This window comes from Sus scrofa, chromosome 15 (genome assembly GCF_054392235.1).
Source record: "Sus scrofa isolate SSC_HxYL_T2T_F1_AM1 chromosome 15, Sscrofa_HxYL_maternal_Yorkshire_Landrace_v2.0, whole genome shotgun sequence".
Lineage (NCBI taxonomy): Eukaryota > Metazoa > Chordata > Mammalia > Artiodactyla > Suidae > Sus > Sus scrofa.
In genome coordinates, this window is record NC_139397.1 from 74148185 (window position 1) to 74163017 (window position 14833).

General features: G+C 50.9%; 1 pseudogene; it reads left to right on the plus strand.

Moving 5' to 3' along the window:
• The first annotated feature begins 7967 nt into the window (after nt 1–7967).
• Nucleotides 7968–12110, plus strand: LOC100625336 (voltage-dependent calcium channel gamma-like subunit pseudogene; annotated as a pseudogene).
• Nucleotides 12111–14833: the final 2723 nt, after the last annotated feature.

Here is a 14833-nt window from a genome sequence, read left to right on the forward strand (position 1 = left end):
TGTAGCTACACCATAGCCACAGCAATGCCAGATCTGAGCCATGTCTGTGACCTACGCCACAGCTCATGGCAACTCCAGATCCTTAGCCCACTGAGCAAGGCCAGGGATCGAACCTGTGTCCTCGTGGTTGCTAGTCAGATTCATTTTTGTTGAGCTGAGACAGCAACTCCCTATGTCAGATTCTTAACCCACTGAGCCATGGAGGGAACTCTGGGGTCTGCAGTTAAACTAACAAAAGAGAAGTTCCTGTTTTGACTCAGTGGGTTAAGAATCTGACTAGTAACCCTGAGAATGCGGGTTCCATCCCTGGCCTTGCTCAGTGGGTTAAGTATCTGGAGTTGCCCCTAGGTGTGGTGTAAGTCACAAATGATGCTCAGATCTGGCATTGCTGTTGTAGGCCGGCAGCTACAGCTCTGATTCTACCCCTAGCCTGGGAATTTCCATATGCCACAGGGGCAGCCCTAAAAAAAAAAATAAAAGTGTGAATAAATAACAAACTGACAAAGACAAGATTATCAAGAGAAAAAGCAGATTTTAATCATGTGTATAAGGGCATTCACCAAAACAAACAAACAAGATTAAAACAATTTAACTCAAAGAGGTAGCTGGGCTCTTGTACCATCTTAATAGAGGGAGGAGCCAGGGCGAAAGGCACTTGCGGGAAAACAACTCTCTGGAAAGATAAATGGGCTCTTACGGGAACTGATGGAAGATAAGATAGTTTTGTGATGATACCTGTTTAAGAGTGACTTCAAGTTTCTAGAGACAGGAGTCCATTTTCCCAGATTACTCCAGGAAGGGGATTTTTGACAACGGAGGTTGAAGGGTGGTAGAATATGCCATGACAAAATATGTCACATTGATAAGGGTTTATCTTGAACTGAAAGAAATATCAAAAGCAACAAAGAAAAATTTTCTCTCTTGGAAGTTCTGGGCTAGGGGTTGAATGGGAGCTGCAGCTGCAGGCCTCCAGCACAGCCACAGCAATGCCAGATCCCAGCCGCAATGTGACATACCTGCAATGCAGGATCCTAAACCCTCTGAGTGAGGGCAGGGATCAAACCAGCGTCGATAACGATACTAGTTGGGTTCTTAACCCACTGAGCCACGAAGGGAACACATTAAGAACAATTCTGTTTTCCCTCTGTACTGGGAAGGGCTCCTCATCGCCTGAGAGGACCCTGGAAGACTCCAGAGCCTAATCACCCAGAGATGGCGCTGGAGGATCCTCGTCACACTTGACTCACTAGCCCTTACTTGCCATTACTGTCCCCCATATATTGACTTTCCTACAATTTGCCTTCCAGAAGCTCAAAGTTTTGTCCTGTAACTTTTCAAAAATGTGCTGTTCTCTTGTTCAGACGCTGTATGAGGCCAGCTTCTAACCACTCCTTTGAGTTACTGTCTGTGTTGCTCCCAGGTGTTCCGGAGATACCTATGCCAATGAACTTCTGCTTTTTCTTATTAAACTGTCATTCGTGGATTCCTGTTGCAACTTAGTGGAAATGAACCTGACTGGTATCCATGAGGATGCAGGTTCGATCCCTGGCCTTTCTCAGTGGGTTAAGAATCTGGCGTTGCTGTGAGGCGTGATGTAGGTCCCAGACTCACCTCGGATCTGACGTTGCTGTGGCTGTGGTGTAGGCCAGCAGCTGTAGCTCTGATTCGACCCCAAGCCCGGAAACTTACATATGCCCTGGATTCGGCCACAAAAAAAAAAAACAAATCACATTTGGCGGGGGAGCTAGGAGTTGGAAACAGCTGCTGCGGGTGCCAATGTGCACTGAGAGTCACTTGCCCTAAGCCAGCATCTGAGGAGCAGGCCATGCGGATGGGCCCAGTTGCTGAAGAACATTCAGTTCCATCAGACAAGTGGGAAGGATGAAACTCAGAGGGCTGGTTACGTATAGACAGATCAGACAGACCTAGAGAACATACTGGGCGAATATAGAGAAAAGTATGTTAATTATTCCTGATCCACTCAATTTTCATGAGATACAAACTATTTATGACACTAGGTATCACCCTCTGGATGCAGCTTCTTATGGGTGACTTCCATTCTGTCCCAGGGGTCCTCCGCCACAGGAAGCCCAGGGCTGTTGGTCAGATTAAATGGTCAGTTACAGCTGTGCCAGGCCTCCTAGTCCTTTGACTCTAATAGCATATGCATTCGCCCTGAGTCACCCCTGGCTGCAGGGCCCTTTGCTCAAACCTCCACTGTCGCCACTAGAACTCACCTTCACTGTAAAAGGCCAGAGTCAGAGAGGGACAGGACAAGTGAGCACTGCAGACCTAGGATTCAGGGGCCCATATGGCCCAGCCCCCTTGCTCCCCACCCCAGGTGTGTGTGTGAACCTGCTGCCTCTCTCCTGCCCACCCGCTCTTCTCACTATAAATTGATGTGATAACCTGTGGGATTCAGGCATCCTCATTTGGTCTCTGAGCCTTTCTATGGTGTGCCCTCTGGCTCCACCTGTTGGTGATGTGCTTGGAGGCTCCCACAGCATAAAGGGAGTTGGTTGCTCACAAACAGACTTGGATTAAGATATTCATCAGTGTGGCTGGTGGGAGGGGCTGTAAAGTCACCTCCTCTTCCTCACTAAGGTGAACAAATAAAATGAGGTGGGTGAAAAGCAGAGCAATCTAAAGCAATCAGAAGCAATGAACTTTTCATACTGGGATCCTCAGTAGGAAATAATTTTTACATTGCAACATGTATCTATGACCTGTCTATTTTTGAAGAGATTCATGAAACATTTACCGTAATAATGTTTGAGGTGCCCTGATATTTTCTATTATATTGTATTTATTTCTGATATGTGCTGATTATGCCCCCTGCCAAACTGATTTCAGGAGCCACTGTTGGGACCCATCTACCATCTGTAAAACACTGAATTAGACGTAGGTATAAATCAATAGGAATGGCCTTAAACTACGTTGTTGGGTGAGGACAATAGGAAACATAAAATTTATAGCACTGGAGTTCCCACTGTGGCACCGAATCCCACTGCAGGAGCTCTGGGTGCTGTGTAGGTACAGGGCAGATCCCCCACTCAATGTGGTGGGTTAAAGGAGCTGGCGTTGCCACAGCTGTGTCTCAGATTCAGTCCCTGGCGAAGCTCCATGTAACATAGGTGGGATGAAAGAAAGAAGAAAGAGAGAAAGAAATAAGGAAGGTAGGACAGACAAGAGAAGAAGAGTGGAAGAAAGAAAGAGGAAGAAAGAAGAAAAATGTATAGCATAATGCCATATAAAAAAGCAAAAATCAGAGTTTTCCTTCAGCACAGTGGAAATGAACCCAATGGGTAAAGGATCCCCATTGCTGTGAGCTGTGGTGTAGGTTGCAGATATAGCTTGAATTCAACCGCTAGCCTGGGAACTTCCATATGCTGCAGGTGCAGCCCTGAAAAGCAAAAAAAAAAAAAAAAAAAAAAAAAAAAAAATCACATACATATACACACAAAAGGATACACAATAGTTAAGGATATACATCAAACACAAAAGGCAATACCACTGGGGAGTACCATCATGGCTCAGCAGGTTAACAAACCCAACTAGCATCCATGAGGATGCAGGTTCAATCCCTGGCCTCACTCATTGGGTTAGGGATCCAGTGCTGCTGTGAGCTGTGGTGTAGGTCACAAGACACGGCTCAAATCCAGCATTGCTGTACATCTGATGAAGGATGGTGGCTGCAGTTCCAGTTCGACCCCTGGCCAGGAACCTCCACATGCCCCTGGGTGGGGCCCTAAAAAGACCAAAAAAAAAAAAAAAATGCAGTACCACTGGGGGAATGACAAAAGTAAAATAAACTTCAGGAGGATATGGAATGCAAGAATGCCCACCTGTATGATCTGAGAAATGTTGGCTGGGCTCTGAACTGGGGTGTAACAAAACAAAAATATGGGAAGGAAGGTCATTTACTGGAAAAGCTTGAGAATCACATAAATATCCAGGAAACATGTTGGAGCTGGAGAACTGTACATTTAGAATTCTTGAATTTTTTTTCTTTTTTTTAGGGCCACACTTGCAGCACAAGGAAGTTTCCAGACTAGGGGTCGAATAGGAGATATTGCTGAAGTTTATGTTATGGCCAGAGCAACACCAGATTCTTAATCCTATGAGAGAGGCCATGGATCAAACCTGCATCCTCACAGAGACATCAGGTCCTTGACTCAGTGGGCCACACTGGGAACACTGAGAATTCTTGAAATGAATTTTAAAAATCAGTTCATAACATCAGTGCCAAAATCTTATCAGGGGCAAAGTTGGAAGAGAAGAGGAAGAGAGGATGGTCCCCTCACCATCCACAAGTTAATATCAGCTGAAAGGAGGGTGGTCAGCTTTGGAGCTGGCAAAGAGGAGGCTAAGAGACCTAGCAGGTCACTGTACCCCCCTCACTGCAGGATCTGGGCCTCCAAGACTCGGGCCAGGGTGGGGAGTCGGGGGAGCTCTCTGTTGAGTGTACAGCCCTTTCCTGCCCAGAGTCTCTGCTGCCCAGGAGGCTGTGAGTTATACCTTGTCACCCTGCCCCCAGCCCTTGGTTACAGCTTTTCTGGACTGGCTTGGACCCCCAGGCCCAGCCCCCCAGCACTCAGGCCATCCACTTCCCTTTATTTTTTATTTTTTAATTTTTGTTTGTCTTTTTGCCTTTTCTAGGGCCGCTTCCTGTGGCATATGGAGGTTCCCAGGCTAGGATTCTAATTGGAGCTGTAGCCACCGGCCTATGCCAGAGCCACAGCAACGCAGGATCTGAGCCTCGTCAGCAACCTACACTACAGCTCATGGCAACACCAGATCCTTAACCCACTAAGCAAGGCCAGGGATTGAACCCCCAACCTCATGGTTCCTAGTCAGATTCGTTAACCACTGCGCTATGACGGGAACTCCCAACGCTATTCTTTTTTTTTTTTTTTTTTGATTTCTTGGGCCAATCCCACAGCATATGGAGGTTCCCAGGCTAGGGGTCTAATCAGATCTGTAACCACCGGCCTATGCCAGAGCCACAGCAACTCGGGATCCAAGTTGCGTCTGCAACCTACACCACAGCCCATGGCAACACCGGATCCTTAACCCATTGAGCAAGGGCAGGGATCAAACCCGAAACCTCATGGTTCCTAGTTGGATTCGTTAACCACTGCACCATGACGGGAACTCCCATCCACTTCCCTTTAAACTGAGCAGCCGGCTTTCCTGCAAGAAGGACATTCTCTCTCAGGAGCCTGAGCCAGGAAGGGAGAGGTCAGTACCATGGGGTGAGGGCTGCAGCAGGAAGGTCTAGAGTCTGGGCAGGGGACTGGGCTGGGTCTCAAGCAGGCAGAGTTATAGGAACAAAAATTGGACCAACTGGGGAAGGCCGGACAAGGGAAACAGGCCCTGAAAGTATGGCTGCTTATTTATTTACTAGCACAACACAGAGCTGGGCTTATAAACCGAAATCCTCCAAGGGCCAATCAGGTGACACAGAGGAGTGAACAGAGCCAAGGGGAAGACTGGAGGCCCCCCAGAGACCACAGTGTCCACAGGGCAGTCAGCCAAAGTGGCCATTGTTCCCATGCAGAAAAGGGACACTTGGGGCTCCAAACTGTTTCGGTTTTCAAGATGTTACCTCAGGCAGATAGTTAGGCAGGAGCAGAGAAGTGGGGGGCAGGGGGCCAGATGGCAGGAAAACACACGTCATGCAAACAGCAGGATCTATGGATGGATAAAGAAAAGCTGGAACCCCCACACTGATAGGAAACCACAGCTTTTGGGGTGATAAGTGCCCTGGGGGCAGACAAAGAAAGGTGGAAAAGACTGCAAATCTCCAATGTCTGGATATAACCTGTTGCTCATTATGCCCTCATTATAATAAAACTATAATAAAATTAGCTATGCAGATAAGCCATCATACTCTGATGGACGCCATGACACTTCCCATAAAATTAGTAAGGACAAAAATCCCCCCTCCCTTCAGGAAGGTGAGGCTGGGATGAAAATTAAGGAATACGACCCCCAACGGCACCTTCCTAGTGAGTATCCCACCCATATAACCACTGTGCCAAAATCTCAGGGCAGCTGCTCACCTCTCTGCCTGCCTCTTCTTAAGAGGTGTATTTCTCACTTAAATAAATCCTCAATTTTCCTTCTCAATTTTCTGTCTCCTTTCTGAATTCTAACTGCAATGAGACAAAACCCTAACCTTCAGGAATAAAGAGAAGCCAGAAACCCAGAGTTTTGGGAAAACCTCCCAATTTTTGAATCAACAACACTTTTGCTTTTAGATAAAAATGCTTTGTAGAGTGAGTTCTTTGGTGGCTCAGTGGGTTAAGGATTCAGCATTGTCACTGCTGTGGCTCCAATAATTGCTGTGGCTCAGGTTCAGCCCGTGGCCCAGGAACTTCACATGCTGTGAGCGTGGCCAAACACACACGTGCACACATACACACACAATTTGTGGACAAGGGGAAGCACAGCTGACTCAAGGCCTGGAGGCTCTCCCTCCCGCTCCGCCAGTGAGACCATCCTTTCCCACCTTATCTCTTCTTTGGATCCTCTGACAACCTACTTTACTTGTAAACATCAAACCTAAAGAAACTTAATGGTCCAGGATTTCCTGGGCTTCCCCAGAGCCTAGGCAAAGTGCTGTCTAAACCATGTAACTTCCCCTGCTCACCACCCATTCCTGGTGCCCAGTTGTGCTTCGTGGATTCTTTGATCTGGCAGGCAGGTTTTGTAATCAGGGAAGAGCACAGGCCCATTTTGGGGAAGGGATGGGTTGGCAGTCTGCCCTTTACACCTGCCCTGGGTGTGTCTGCTGAGGGGGACCATCCCCTAGAGACTGGGTGTCTTAGAGCATACTGATAAGTCCCAGCCTGCAAAGGTGCTAGAAGTCTCCCCAACACAGGAGACTAAGGTCAGCCTGGAAATCTGAGCTCCCATCTCAAGGAAGGACTTGACTATAGAAAGTGCAGACTCTACAGAAAGGCCATCCTCTGATGTAGGCCACCTACATGACTCCACATCATCCTCCAACCACGTGGGGAAGTTCTGATACATAACACAGTTCAGGAGAGATCCCTACTTCCTGCTTCATTCACTCATCGCTTCAACCATCATGAGCTCCCTTCCCTACCTCCCTCATCAGGAGCTGGTGACCTGGGGCTCTCTGAGGCTGACCCCTATGCCCTCATCGAAAATGTCACACTGGGCCCAGAAGGAAGCCTGTAAAGAAAAGCCTCAGGGAGGGCCAGGGAAGCCCCTAGGCCACTAGGATCTGGTAAACAAAGTCTGTATGGCTATCAGACCCCTGGGAGGACATAGGAAGGCAGAGCTGGAGCTGGAGGCAGAGGAGGCCAAGGGCAGGGGGATGCCTGCTTGGAGGGGATGGAACTGACCTGGAATCAGGAAACCCTGAGGGGGTTGCTGGGAGAAGAGGGAGACCATGGGGGTGAAGGCAAGGCAGTTAGTCATCACCTTTTTTTTTTTTTTTTTTTTTGGCCTACAGCAATGCCCAGATCCTTAACCCACTGACTGAGGCCAGAGATTGAACCCACATCCTCACGGATCCTAGTTGGGTTCGTTAACCGCTGAGCCACGTCGGGAACTCCTAGTCATCAGCTTTGAAACCTCCCAGTGAACAGGCAGCTCCTAGTGGCCTCCCAGTGGCTGCCTCAGGGTCTCCCAGTGTGTCTGCTCCACCTCATCTCCTAGACCAGGAGCTCCCCAACCCCAACTGCTCAAAGGAGAAAACCCCAGGGCAAGGCTCTCCCTAATGGTAGAGTGGAGCCTCCTGACCCATCTATGCTTCCCCAGTGTCAGAGGTCATGACATTCTGTGCCAGGCCTTTTGCTGGGCACTTCATAAACACAGCCCCATGTGTCACTCACAGCACCAAGATGAAGGTCCTTGCACCATTCCCCTCCCCTCACATCCTGGGGGTGGGGGTGCTCCTCCAGGCAGGCCTCTGCTGACTCAGAGTAACTGAGATGTGGAGGGCTGGGAGCCAGAGGAGCGTGCCCTGGGATGACTGCTGGGCTAGTCCCGACCCCGCCCTCTGGGCCCTCCCCCGGCTGCCCTGCTCCGCCCCTCCCAGGGGAGAAGTCGTGGGTTCAGAACTGGTGATTAGAGCCAAGAAGCACGAGGGAACCAGGCAGGAGCGCCCTCGATGTGCTGGATACCCTGAGAGAGCCTGGAGCCGGGAGCCAGGAGCTGGGGGCTGGGGGCTGCCTGCCCTAGGGGATATCGGACCTCACACTGGTCGCGACTTACAGCCCCTGGCTCTCCAGCAGGGGTGGGCAGGGATGGGCAGGTGGTTGCTCTCTTGGGTCTTGAGGGTGGGTAGGAAGCCTCCTGGGGCCAGAACTCCAAGGCTGTTCCTGCGCAAGGGCTCCTTGCAGGCCCCAGGGATTCCCAACTTCTTGGGAGAGGATTGTTCTGCTTTTCACTGAGGTCAACAGTCTCCAACCCTTAGGTTCACCAGAGGGGTCCCCTTGAGGAAAGCAGGCCTGTGAGGCTTGCCTTATGTAACAAAGTGAGCGTCTCTGGGGAAGCCAGAACTTTCTTGGGAGGCGGGGTGGGAAGACCATTGCCCCTCTCGAACTGATCATAGGGGCCAGGGTGGACCTGCTGGGGTTTGCAGACATGTCAGAGAAAAGGCTGTAGTGAAGGGGCCTGTCTCTCGAAAAGATTGAGTTTCTCCTTAGAGTGATGCTAGGTGTTCATTTAGGAGAACCTGCCCATTCCTGTCCCCTCCCCTGGGATGTGAGTCTCCCCAAAGGGAAGACTAAGCCTGGGGGACCTCTGCCCTGTGGGCACTGCCTTTAGAAGACCTGTCCCACCAGCTTGCCTCCTCTGGAGCCTCCCTGCTGGATGGTCCTGAGGACGATGAGAGAGGCTTGCAGACTTTGCCTGCAAGTGCTCGGACCCCAACAACACTGACTCCAGTGATGCCGCCCCGCCCATTTTACAGAAGAGGTGACTGAGGCTCATAGGTGAAGCACCCTGCCCCTGGTGGCCACCTCAGTGTCAGAATCGAGAGTCAGAACCAGGATTTCTTGGCTCCCAATGCCACCTGCCGTTTTTTGACTCTCTCTAAGAGGAGAAACTGCACCTACAAGCCACCCCCCAAAGCCCCCCTGTGTCCAGGGCACCACAGCCTGAGGGGTGGGGCAGAGAAGATGATGCAGGGATTGCTCCGCTTTGTTCTGGGACCTGCTGTGGGGTCCTGACCCAGCACCCTCCTGCGAGGGGCAGTGAGAAGGTGGGAGAGGGTGTGGTCTCCCCTCAAGGAGGTGAGGGCACAGTTAGGGAGGGAGACCTGGGAAGCAGGATTTAGAAGGAGGTGTGGGGGAGTGAGTGCTAAGTGAAGAGGGTCAGGAACTGCAGGCAGGACGAACTGGGGAGGGGGAGGGCTTTGTGCCAGGCTAGGAGGGGCAGGAAGACCAGGGAAAGGGACTTTATTTTTTAGTGGAAGAAAAAAAAGGGGGTTGGGGAAGATGAAGTCAACCCCTGGGGGTCTACTGGGGTGGTGGTAGGGGCTGTGCTTGGTTGAAAATAGTGCTTAGGAGCACTTAACCCCCTGCCTGGGACAGACCTAAGCCTTGATGGTGCTAAGAACTCATTTTGGCTCCACCAGGACTGCAGGAGGTGGGTACTGCAATCTCTAGGGGATAAAGAACCTGCCGGAGGTCAAAGTGCTAAAAAGGAAGCAGACAGCAAGTTCTCCTGTGGCACAAGGAGTTAAAGATCTAGCACTGTCACTGCAGTGGCTCGGGTCACAGCTGTGGTTTGGTTTTGATCGCTGGCCCTGGGGAATTCCACATGCCAGGAGTATCACGCAAAAAAAAAAAAAGCAAGCAGTTTGGCTTCTGCACCTGCCTGACCAATGCAGCAATGCAGGCAGGGGTAGGCCAGGCATTGAAGGGGGCAGGCTGACTCTTTAGGAAGCATTGAAGAGATTTCCAGCAGAAGAAGATGAGGAGGAGGAGGAAGAGGAGGAGGAGGAAGAGGAGGAGGAGGAGGGCCTGCCCAGGGCCTCGTCTGAGTTGGGGGTGAGAGGTGGAGTCAAGGGAGAAGTGGAGAATGAGGAGTGAGGAGCCCAAAGTGCCTACTTAGGGGTTGACATGATCACATGGAGCCCTGGGTTATAGAGGAAGACAAGACCTTGGCATTGGACTCAGTGGCCCAGGAAGGAGTGACACTATTGTTCTACAGATGACTGGAAATCATTCAAGGTTCTGGATGAAAAAGGGAAATTCATGCATTTTGTTAGTGGAGAAAGTCCAGGCTCTAAGAGATTCAACTGACTGGCCCAAGGTTACAGCTGGAGGCCTGAGGGTCAGGGGCTGCTCTTGTCCCCTCTGGTCCAGCAACCTTCCCTGACCATGCGGCCCCCTGGCTGTTCTCCAGGAGAGGGTTTCAGGCCCTGGATCACTGAAAGCTTGGAGAGGTGCTGGCAGCTGGGGTAAGGGGCAGTGGTGAGGAGTGAGGACTCCAATGGATCCTATTAGCAGGAATGGTTTCAGTAAATCGGGAACTGCCCACATGCTGTGCACGTTTATATACATATCCTATCTCATTGAATTACTGGTGTCAGAGTTTAAATGATGTCCTTGTGCTGATGGCTTTCTTGAGCAGTTATTAACTTACAGTGATCTCCCAATGTCCCCTAAATTTCCCTCTTTAACTATGGTCCTTTGTTGGGACTTCTGCACCTACCTGTACTTACTCCATCCCTATCACTTATAACCTCACCTGGTGACTTCATGGCTCAGGCTTTCCTGCAGGGCACTAACTCCACTTTGTAGATGAGAAAGCCAGGGCTAAGGAGGTGAAGAAACCACACAAACACCTTTAATGGTTTAAAGACACAGAGGTTTCAAACGTCTCTTGGTTTGTTTCTGAGCAGAGCTGCTTCTCCTAATGAAATCCAGAACAGACCCTTAGATTCCCAGTGTCTCCAGCAGGTAAGAGGGATCTCTTGTGGCTGAAGTGAGGGGCCAGTGCTGACCCCTTACTCCCCTGTGTTAGCACCTGGAAGCCCTCTAGGGAACATGGAGATGCAGTTAAAACCATAGCCCAGACCCTTGCCCAGGTGCTCTTTCCACTGCCTCAGACTGCCTTTGTCTTGGGTTTTTTTTTGGGTTTTTTTTTTTTTGCCTTTTCTAGGGCCACTCCCGCGGCACATGGAGGTTCCCAGGCTAGGGGTCTAATCGGAGCTATATCTGCCGGCCTATGCCAGAGCCACAGCAATGCGGGATCGGAGCCTTGTCTGCGACCCACACCACAGCTCACGGCAATGCTGGATCCTTAACCCACTGAGCGAGGCCAGGAATCGAACTGGAAACTTCATGGTTCCTAGTCGGAATTGTTAACCACTGAGCCACGACGGGAACTCCTGTTTTGTGTTTTGAAGGATTGTCCATGTTGAGTCAGGGTCCTGAGCCCTTCGGCAGCCCTCTGGACACACTGCCTCTGTGCTTTCTCCCAGACCCAGAGGCTGCTGGTCCAAAGTAGGCCCCGCCAGTCCTCCTTTGAGTCCTTCATCCAGACCCTTATCATCCTGTGTGCCTCCTAGTCCGAGATCCTCTCATCCATCTCCATCTGTGATGGCCACTGGCTCCTGGCCGAGGACCGCCAGTTTGGGCTGTGGCACTTCTGCACAACCTCCAACTAGACTGCACCGCAATGCCTCAGTGACCTGAGTCAGGCCCACGTGCCCGGGTTGGCCTGGGGCATGGCCCTGGCCCGCAGCATGGCCACCTTGGCCTGGTGCTCCTCATGGTATCCCAGGTGTCTGAGGACCTCCGCTCACAGCACAAGTGGGCCATGGGGTCCATCCTTCTCCTTGTCTCTTTCATCTTCTCATTCAGGGGGGTCCTGAGCTTCCTGAACCTGAGCTTCCTGATCCTTCTCAGGAAGCAGGTCACACTCATTGGCCTCACCCTGACCTCCTAGAGGCCTCTGTCCTCTTCTTCCTCAATGCCATCAGTGGCCTCCACTCCAACAGCCTCACCCACATCAATAGCATCACCCATCCCTTGGGCCAGCCTACAAAAGGTAGGCCCCCTTCTGAGGACGTCAAGTTCTACCAGAAACTGTGGTCAAGTTGGGACTCTTCTAACATGTGACCTTGAAATTGCCATCTCTTAATCTTTGGGTGGTCAGGCCAGTGGCCCAGGGGCCTTTGTAGCTTATCTGTAGCCCAGAGACCATTGGGTGCCTCAGTGCCACCAGCTGTACCTGCTCAGCCAAGTTATTAGGATGATGATTTTAAAAAAGAAACATGTTTTAAAGTCTTTTCTTGGCTCCTTCCTGGGATGGGAAGAGACTTGGAAGCAGGTCAGGTAGTACATGCCCAGGCTATCTGCACAGCCAAGCAGAGTTCACACCTACTTTATTGACTACGCTGGGATGTGGGCTATTGGGTTCCCGGGGTCTCCTGGATTGCTAGGAGTGAATCATTCTTCTAGTGGAGGGTGTCCCATCAGGGCCTAGGACTTTCTCCCACCAACTCAAAGTGCAGTTTCCCTGCCTTAGCTTTGGTCATGTCAGGGAGGCAGAGGTAAGGATTTCTTTCAGATAGTACATTTTCAAATGATTTGACTTTTCCTTGAGCCCTGCCATTTGGGGGCCCATCATCCCAAGGTAACCCCAGCTTCCAGCAGCTGCCATCCCCTCTGAGGACTCTCCCTGAGCCATGATGGGAACTCCCCCCAACTTCTGATACACTGTCCTCTCTGAGGTAAACATGAGTCTATATTGGGTGAGGGTCAGATACCCTCCAGGTTTCATTTTTGAGCCTAGAACATATTTCAAAGAGTATGTCTTGGAGTCCCTGTCTTGGTGCAGTGGTTAACGAATCCGACTAGGAACCATGAGGTTGCGGGTTCGATCCCTGGCCTTGCTTAGTGGGTTAAAGATCCGGCGTTGCCGTGAGCTGTGGTGTAGGTTGCAGACACGGCTCGGATCCTGTGTTGCTGTGGCTCTGGCGTAGGCCAGTGGTTACAGCTCCAATTAGACCCCTAGCCTGGGAACCTCCATATGCCACAGGAGCAGCTCAAGAAAACACAAAAAGACCAAAAAACAAAACAAAACAAAACAAAAAACCCAAAAAACAAAGAGCATGTCTCTGGAGCTGCTGGACTGCAGAGGGTGCAGGGGACTGGCCAGACCTCAAATGATGGTTAACAACCACCCTGGATGCCGATGCCTGGAGGGGAGCTGGACTGGGGACCAGTGGAGATGTCCACTTTTATTGGCAGATCTGCATTTTTGTGCATCTGGAATTGGCCCCTTTCCAGGTTCTTTTCTGCCCAGTAGGCGGAGTTTTGCCCTCAGCCCATTTCATTCTACACTGACCCTTTGCCCCATCCCCCCCTGATGAATTCAGGCCTTCCTCGGTTCAATCTGCATGACACTGCTTGCATGGGTTTTTGGTCTTTGCCTTGCTCAACCCCCCTTCTGGGCTTGACCGGGTGCCTAAACCTACATCTTGTGTTTTTTTTTGTTTGTTTGTTTGTTTGTTTTTTTAATTTTGATTCCAAGTTGCACAGACTCCATAGAGATTGAACAAAAGGTTTTGTTGCATCAACCCTACAGGCTGGGGTATTAGCTCTGGAAAATGGGCATCTGGCCTTTTGCCCCAGGGGCAGTCTATAGGGTGCAAAGGGGGTGACCTGGTCTGCAGGAGTGAGATGCAGCAGTGGGGCTCCAGGGCCACTTGTCCCAGGTCACTCAAAGCCAGGACTATCAGTGAGCCCACCTGCCAGCAAGATGGCCTTCCCTCTCCACTGCCGGGAGGGGTTGTCTCTGATTCTGTGCAGAATGCTGTCCCCTGAGCACAGAGGCCTTGTTTCCTAAAGGACTCAAATACTCAGTCTTCTTTATCCTCACATGTCTACTTGGGAAGAGGTGCTGATATTGGGGGAACTGGGATCCAGGGAGTTAAGGGTGAGACTAAAGTCCCCATTGGTGGGGCAGACATGCCCTGTCCCTCCTGCCCAGGAGCAGAAGAAGGGGACACAGACTCAGTACAAGGGGATTTGAAACCAAAAGCCCTGGCCTGAGCTGCCACTTCCTTGCTGAGTATCTTGGTCAAGTCACAGGACCTTGGTGAACCAGGTTCTCTTCTGTCAAATGGGATTCTGCCCCATTTCCAGCTGTACTGCAGATAAATGGTAACTCAAAGAGCAGTAAGAACAGTAGGTGCCTCATACCAGGTTGGGGTGACTAAAACAGACCGTGATCCCCTGTGACTTGATCTAATTCAGCTGCTGTCTTGAAGGCTCTGGGGTAAGAGCTGCTGGCTGGGTGAGCTGCAATAAGGGGCAGGGGGGTCCACCAAGGGCCTCAATTTCTCCTGCTTCCTGAGCTTCTAGGCTTGTCCCTGAAAACTGGAGCAGGGTGGTCAGGGAAGCCCCCTCCTCCAGGAAGGGGTGGAGGACAGAGCCAGAGCACCCTTCACCTTGTCTCTCAAGGGCAACAAAACTGACAAATACAGACCAAATCTCATCTCAATTAGCATTATTCCCCTGCCCGCTTCTGGAAGCCCCAAACAGGCATGGAGATCTGCCAGGCAGGGACTCCAGGCTGAGATGCAGGGTTTGAACCGAAGAGGCTTGCGTGGAACTAAGAGCTCTGATGAGAGTCTCTGTCTATACACCCTACTCATTTCCTGCCCTTCTTAACAGGCCCTGCCCTCAGGCTCTCTGGATGGGGAGCACATTTCTCAGAGGTCTGGTTGCCAAAGCCCTGACCCCAGGTGGCCAACCCTTCTCTGCAGTCCCAAACAGGCCTGTTCTTAGCTACTTAGGACATGGACAAGTCCCCAGAGCATCATGAGGGAGCACTT